Below are 7,825 nucleotides of genomic sequence, written 5' to 3' on the forward strand. Positions count from 1 at the left end.
GGGCGAGAGGCAGCGGGCAGAGAGCAGGACGGCCGCACTGCCTGGGCCGCTGCACCCCGCACCCGCCCCAGCCCGCTGGCAGCGCGCGCCTGGCACCCTGGCGGGTCAGGGAGAGCTTCTTGAGAGCCCCGCGGTGACCTATTTTGATCCTGTCGTTGCCCTGGGGAGCCTTAGTTTCCAGGGGCCTGGCTTCTCCATGCCTCACCCCAAGCTGCTGTTTTCCGAAGAATACTGCATTCAGAATAGGCAGAAGAGATGCAGATCCTGGAAAGAGCAAAACGCTCACCCAGCAATTTTAGAATTGCAGTTGGTCACACTGCGGAGGGGCCCTCTTCCATAGACGTGTCCTGTCCTGGTTCGTGATTACCGCTCCGTGGAAACATTTGCTTAACTGGATAGATGATGCTGCGACGTGTGGACCATCATTATCATGGCCAAATTGCTCTTATTAAGTGCTCTTGCGGCCGTGTTTTCAAATGGAAGTCATTTACTGAGTTCTTATAGAAGCTTCCTGCAGACGCTGGCTGAAGCTCAATTCATTTAGATACTGAAGTGGCGCTGTTAATTTATTTTTTCACTCTTCTGAATCAATTAATTCTAAGATTAAAAAGCTGATAGTTGTGTGCTTTTACAAGTTCCCATCTTTTCTGGGTACAGAATCACAGAGCGTCATAGCTCTGAAATTCAAACCTGATGGAGCAATCCCTCCATCAGGGAGGAGGAAAAGGGATAAGATCCTGAGCAATTAGAGATGGTGTCCAGGCCAGGTGCATCATCCTCGGACCCTTCTGCCCCCAGGTGGTGTCATTTCTACCCTGGAGCAGCAGATTCTGAGCTTTAACCCCCTTAGTTCTCCTCTTCTTCCACCCACCATCGGCTCCTGTCTCCCAAAGCTTGGCCAGGTCCCCTTGCTTGTCAGCTGTTAGGCCATCTCTCTGCTGCAGCCCTCCTCACCTCTCACCCGCAGTTCTGCTACCCGCCTGCCTGTCTCTCTTCCCCGCTGCACACTGCTGCTGGTGTATGGCTCCTCCGTGACTTGGAACAGCCCTTCCAGCATGTTTAAGACCTACCTCCGTCTCCAGGACAGCTGAGCTTTCTCCAACCTTGACAGATTCTGCTTTGGATTACAGAGACTTTTGGGGTGTGTCCTGTCTCCTGGGGGAGGTCTGAATCCTATTTCTGGGACTTCTGTTATCCAAGGCAGTACTTTTCAAACTTGCTACTACATACAGACTACCAGGCTTACAACTCAATCATTTTGAGGTGGGATCCTTATTCTGCATTTGCGGTTTTTTGTCTCAGGAGTGCTGATGCCACTTATCAAGGAGATCACACTCGAGGCAGCCAAGATCTGTGGAACACTAAAAGCCAAACTTGTATGTGGTAGGGAAGCAGACACCAGCTGGTCTGAAGATTCTGTAAGACCCAGTTTCTGTGTTCATAGGCATGTGTGGTCTAATGATCACACACACACACAGATACACACACACAGAGGTCAACAATAAAGCCAAGCAACAAATGCATTAATGCAGAATGTACACCCTTCTCTCAATTTGTATTTTATGAATCAGAGCAGTTTATTTATTTGTTTATTTATTTTTAATGTATTTATTTTATTTTATTTTATTTTATTTTTTTTTTGTACTGGGGATTGAACTCAGGACCTTGCGCTTGCCAGGCAAGTGCTTGTTCTACTGAGCTATCTCCCCAGCCCCTTTAATGTATTTAGTACAGGGTCTAAATACAGCACCACAGCATGTAGTGCCAGGGATTGAACCCCAGTCCCTGCATCTGCCTAAAAGGGCACTTTGGTCCACTGAGCTATCCGGCCAGTCCTAAAGCAATTTTTATTTATTTATTTATTTATTTATTGTATTTAGGACAGGGTCTACAGGGTCTCACTGCATAGATTGGACTCGTAGTGATCCTCCAGTTTAAAGCCTCCCAAGCGCTGGGATTATAGGCATGTACCACTATGCTCAGTCTCAATTGCCATCTCAGCCCGCCCCAGGGCCAGGGCTAGCATGGCAGGCCCAGACATCAAACTCCAGGCCCTTGTGTCTGCCTAAACAGTCACTTTAATCTGCTGAGCTATTTGGCCAGCCCTCCCAAAGCAATTTTAGAATAAATCATATTCAGACAGTAATTTCAGCAGAGTAACTTCAAGCTGGCTTCTGAATGTTTAGGAATCTCACATAAGCAAATCTGTCTGCCTACATGGACATTTTGGAGCAGTGACATTAGGACATACCCTCACCTTGCAAAACTTTTAAGAGCAGAATTTACTTTTCTCAGTTACTCTTCTCTCATTGTTGGGACAAATACCAGACACTCAAAATGAAGGAAGGAAAGGTTTATTTAGTGCACAGTTACTGGAGGTTTCAGTCCATACTGGGCTGGCTCCAAGGCAGAGTGGCACATGGAAGAGAGCAGCCTTTCATGGCTGCAGCAAAGAGCAAGAGCACATGGGAGGAGTAGCTGCAACAATGGCTGCAGAGAGCAAGTCTGTCTCCCTTAAATTGCATTCAAGCTGTCTGCCCCAGGCTGGGTGTAGCACTCACACCCATAATCCCAGTGGATCATGAGTTAATCACAAACTCTAGAAGTCGCCCCATGACTGCATGAGGCTTTTGGGGGCCAGCTAGACACAAACAATAGCATTGCTCATTTTTGCATGTTTATGAAATATTTATACATTTGGGAAAAATTCATGTATTGGGAAAATATCATGTGCTTGGGAAATTCCTGTGTTTGGGAAGTAAGGAAGAATTGAGGATTAAGGCAGAGAGACAGGTATTGAGGTGGATGGCAAATGTGGTTTGTTTTATTTATTTATTTTTTTCAGTGAAACCTGAGCAGAGTCAAAGGAACTGAGAACATACACCTGGGGCTTAGATACCGTCACATGGCAGAGCCAAGGCCAGCTGAGAGCAGTGTGGACACTCAGCAACTCCAGGTGGCCAGCATCAGCCGCATTCGTAGATCACCTCCTTGTCCCACCCCTCCTATGCTACTGTACTGTACTCCTGATTCCATTTCTATTGGTGTATTTGTCAAGGCTTTCATCAATGAATTCAAAGTAGCTTCAAGTCAGAGCAGCTTAAGAAAAACAGGAATTTTGGTGCATTCTGGTGTCTAGCATGCAGAAAGGAAGGACAGGCTGCAAGAAGCAGCATTCCTCCATGTCAGGCCATCAGCTCCTCGCTGAATTATTTCTGCTTGGCTTTGTTTCTGTCTTTACTGGCCTAACACTTTCCTATCTCAAAGACGTCTCTTCTGTGCATTGCCGGAAAGAGGACTCAGGCAGCCCAGGCTGTACTGTAGACCTTCTTCCTAGCTGGTGTAGTGAAATTTCATGGAGAACCCTCGCTGGCCTGGGCCACGTGCCCAGCCACTAACCTCTCACTGCGGCTAAAGGGCTGAAATCGATCAGTTGGTCCAGCCTGGGGTACCCACAAAGGCCTTCAATGGATGTCTGCTGTGGCTGCACCCTACACATTCCTGCAAGTCTCATGTGTTTAAAGGCTTACTTCCTGGTATGGTGCTACCAGTGGACAGCAGAACCTTTAGGCCATGAGGTTTGTGGGAGGCCCTTACACCACTGGGGCTCATGACTTTGAAGAACATTGCAGGACTCTGGCCCCTTGCTGGCTGTCTTTGCTAGCTGGCTTATGATATAAGTAGCTTGTTCTGCCATGTGCATCTTCCATGGTGTGCTGGGGGCCCCAAGAATGAGGCCAAGTGGTCAATGTCAGAAGCCTTCAAAACTGAGCCAGAACAAACTTTCTCTCTTCATAATTGACTTCTCTTGGGTATTTTGGTATAGCAATGCAAAGCTGACTAATGCAGCGTTCCCTCTGAACTCTACCAGAGGAAAAGGAAAGGTAGGCAAGATCCAGAGTACCCTATGCCTGCTAGAATCCGGTGGTCAGATCATAACTTTGTTCATGGTCACTAAGAGGCCATTTCTCGGTTTATTTACTGCCCATTACAGGACACTGCAGTGGATGCCCTCAGTGCCTGATGTTCATTACCTTTCCATCGTTTATGCTTTGCCACTTTTTGAAATAACTTTAGCAAGATGTTGTAAACCTTCCACTTTAGAATGGCATTTTCACAACCTATACTAACAATTCTTGTTTTCTGAGAGAAAGCCTCTGCAGCTGTCTTACTTAAGAATAGCATCTTGGCCAATCTGAACCCCAAGGTCATATTTATTTGTCCCTCCTTGCAACTGAATGTGTAAATCTTGAGCTGTCCCAGATGGCGGACAGGAAATATTTTGAGCCAGCATAAGTACATTGCATGGTGTCTGTATGGAAATTTTACCAGTCAGCTATTTTCTTGCTTGTGTTAATGGCTACCAGTTTTCAACGATGTGATTAATTACTGCAGTATTCTGAACTAGAGTGCCTATGCCTCCATGTACCCAGCCCAGGGCAGATAATGCACCTGAGAATAAAAACGTGACCTTGCACTAAAGTTGAATTGGATTTCTTCTTCCTCTTACTGAACATTTTACTGCTGGGTGAACTACCCAAAGAAAAATACACATTTCGCAAGTGTATAGTACACTGCTGATATGCAAAATGAATATAGCCATGTAGCCACTATGCTTCCTGACAAATACCACATCACTAGTATGTTACTACTGTCTTCTTTCCCCTTCCTAGTTATCCTCTGAAAGGAAATCTCTGTTCTGAATTCTACCATCACAGATTAGGACTGGTGTCAATGGAATCAGACTACAGACTTTTGTGTCTGGCTTCTGTCCCTCCATTTTCTGTGAGATATATCTGCTGCACAGAGCACTTGTCTATTCTTTTCCATTCCCATATAATACTCTATTAGGTGGAGATTGTCTTTGTTTAGACCACTGTAACAAAATTCTTTAGTGTAGGCAATTTTTAAACTTCAGGAATATATTGCTCCTAGTTCTGTGAGAAAGTTCCAGGTTGAAGCACCCGCAGATTTGCGTCTGGTGAGGACCTGCCCCTCGCAGATGGTGCTCACTGCTGCATCATGTGGCAGAAGAGAGAAGCAAGCTCCCTCGGCCTCTCCTCTAAGGGCGCTGATTCTAGCCATGAAGCTGGAGCGTGCCGCAGGCCTCCTTTCTGCGTACTCACACATAGGCCATTAAGCTTCGTCAGATGGATTTGGACGAGACACTAACCATATCAAACATGACATCAGTCTTCCATCCATTTCATGGTGATTGAAAATGGGTTGTCCTCTGCTTGGGCTCTTGGAGGAGCCATGATGAGCCTGCGCATGCTCGCCACGTGATGCTATATGACTTCTAGGAAGCACATTGCAAAAGCCAAAGATTGCTGGAGCGTAAGTACAGCTGCTTCAACAAAAGAGCAGGAGGAACCTCTGAAAAATCATAATACACTCTTCTTCTCCTTTTTAAAATTCCCTTTGGACTTTCCATTCTAGGAGAGGAAAAATGTATTTCACAGGAACATCAAAGACAGACAGATGGGAAGTGAACATCATATGGAGATGATGCTCAGCTTGTGATTCTCTGTGAGAGAGGAGAGCTTTGCTTTCAGGAATAATTTCTGTGCATTTGTGTTTTAAAATTATATTGCTTAAAAATTATATCTTTCTGGATATAAAATAATATATGTAACAGAAATTTTGGAGTCTACAATTAAACTTTAAAACATAGAATTAATGTATGTTCACAGAGAGAGAGCTCCTGTGGAATTTACACACACACACACACACATACACACACGCACACACACATACGGAGAGAGAGAGAGAGCGAGAGAGCATGTGGTGCTGGGGATCAAACCGCAGTCCCTGCACTTCACGGAAGCTTGCCTAAGCAGGCACTTTAGACTGCTGCGCTATCTCGCCAGCCTGTCAATATATATTTTTAATGAATTTATTTGGGATTTTTGTGGGGTGCAGCAGAGTACTTTGAGGTATAGCTTTTGGAGATGTTTTACTCATGGTTGCGCAGAGCAATAACTCTCTTTTGCTTGGGTTTTCTGTGGCTGCCTGTGTCTGGTGTCAGTGCTTCATGATGCAGGCGGTGAGCAGGAGCCACCCTCACTGGACGTTCAGGTGGACGTTCAGCAGCCCCTACCCGTCCTCCCTGTGCCTCCCACCAGCCTTTCCTCCTCCACCTGCTCTAGCTGCCCCTTGGTCCTTGTGGTGGCTGAACAAAGGCCTCCAAAAACATCCAAGTCTGAAATTAAAAAACCTGTGACTTTTATCTCATGTGGAAAAATGGACTTCTCAGAGATGATTAAGACTCTCCAGATGGAAGATTATTGTGGACTACCCAGGCGAGCCCTACACATAATTACACAAGTCTGTATATGAGGGAGACAGGAGATAGAAAGTAAGAGTCAGTGGCAGGAAATGTGAGGACAGGCCAGAAGGAGAGACAGAGGGATCAGAGGATACTGCACTGCTGGAGGAGAAGACATAAAAGTGAGGCCAGCAGCCAAGGGGGGCAGGCTGGGAAGCTGGAAAGAGCCACCTTGACAACAATTATCATTTAGTATTAACCTTTAAGAGAAATTTGTAGGGGCTGGAAAGAGGATTCAGTGGTATAAGCACCTGCCTGGCAAGTGCAAAGTTCTGATTTGGATCCCTAGTGCCCCCCCGCCAAAGAAATTTATAGAAACGTGCATCAACCTAATAGCACTCCTTCTTGGGCAAGAGGTAGAAGGCCCTGCTTGGTATTGTCTTCAGAAAGATGGAAGCTTATACCATGTATCTCTACTCTAAGGCTCCATGATTACTTCATAATTTTGAATCCCAGTTATAATCGGAGAGGGACCAAGTCAAGCCTTTAATTGTGTTCTGAATGTTTGTGTCCTCAAAATCTACATACTGAAATCCTAATCCCCCACCCCCACACACACAACGTGAAAGTATTATTAGGAGGTGTAGCCATTGGGGTGGACTAGTGCCCTTATGAGGAATTGAAGAGTATAGTTCTTTCTCTTCCATCATGTGAAATTAAAGTAAAAATCCAAAAATCTATGTAACAGCTTGTATGTAGATGTCCCCTGACCCAAAGTCTCATGCTTTCAGAGGAGGGGATTTGGGGAGGTAGTTGAGTCATGGGTATGTGATACTGGATTAAGGGCATATGATGCTTAATTAGTTCACTGATTGGTTTAGCATCATTTTGAGTATGGCTAAAGACAGAGCCCCACCCTTGGGGTGAATGGTACCAACCAATAGGCGTATAGCTTGGAGGGAATATAAAGGGAAAGGGAGGCTTGCTGCTTCCTGAATCCTACCTGCCATGCCATGAACAGTTTCTCCTGTACCATGCCCGTCTACCATGCAACCCTACTTTGAAGCCAGGTGATTATGGTCTGAAACTCTATAAACTATGTGCTAAAGAAAATCTTTTCTCCTTTAACTTCTGGGTATCCAGTATTTTGACCTAGCATTGAAAAAGAAATGAAGACAGTCTATAAATCAGGAGGTAGGAGTTCACCAGATACTAACCCTGCCAACATGTTGATCCTGGAATTTCCAACCTCAGAACTGTGAGAAATAAATTTCAATTGTTTTTAGCCAGGCTCTGACATTTAGTTATAGCAGCTCAGATGGACTCAAGTACCACGAAGACCCATTTTTTTTTGGAGTTCTTTCATCAACAATAACATTAATATTATCTGTCTCTTTGCTGGAGATGGGTACTGACCCCTGTCTTGCTTCATGTGATGGCTTTGATGGCTACCTATTGTGGCAGACTTGTTGAGGTAACAGGTGATGTGCCAAGTGCCGCCGAAGTCTTGAGGGATGCTGGTGTGACTCTGGTACTCGCCACAGTGTGGGGAAGATA

The sequence above is a fragment of the Octodon degus genome, unplaced genomic scaffold (genome assembly GCF_000260255.1).
Source record: "Octodon degus isolate 3935 unplaced genomic scaffold, OctDeg1.0 scaffold00038, whole genome shotgun sequence".
In the NCBI taxonomy this organism is placed as follows: Eukaryota; Metazoa; Chordata; class Mammalia; order Rodentia; family Octodontidae; genus Octodon; species Octodon degus.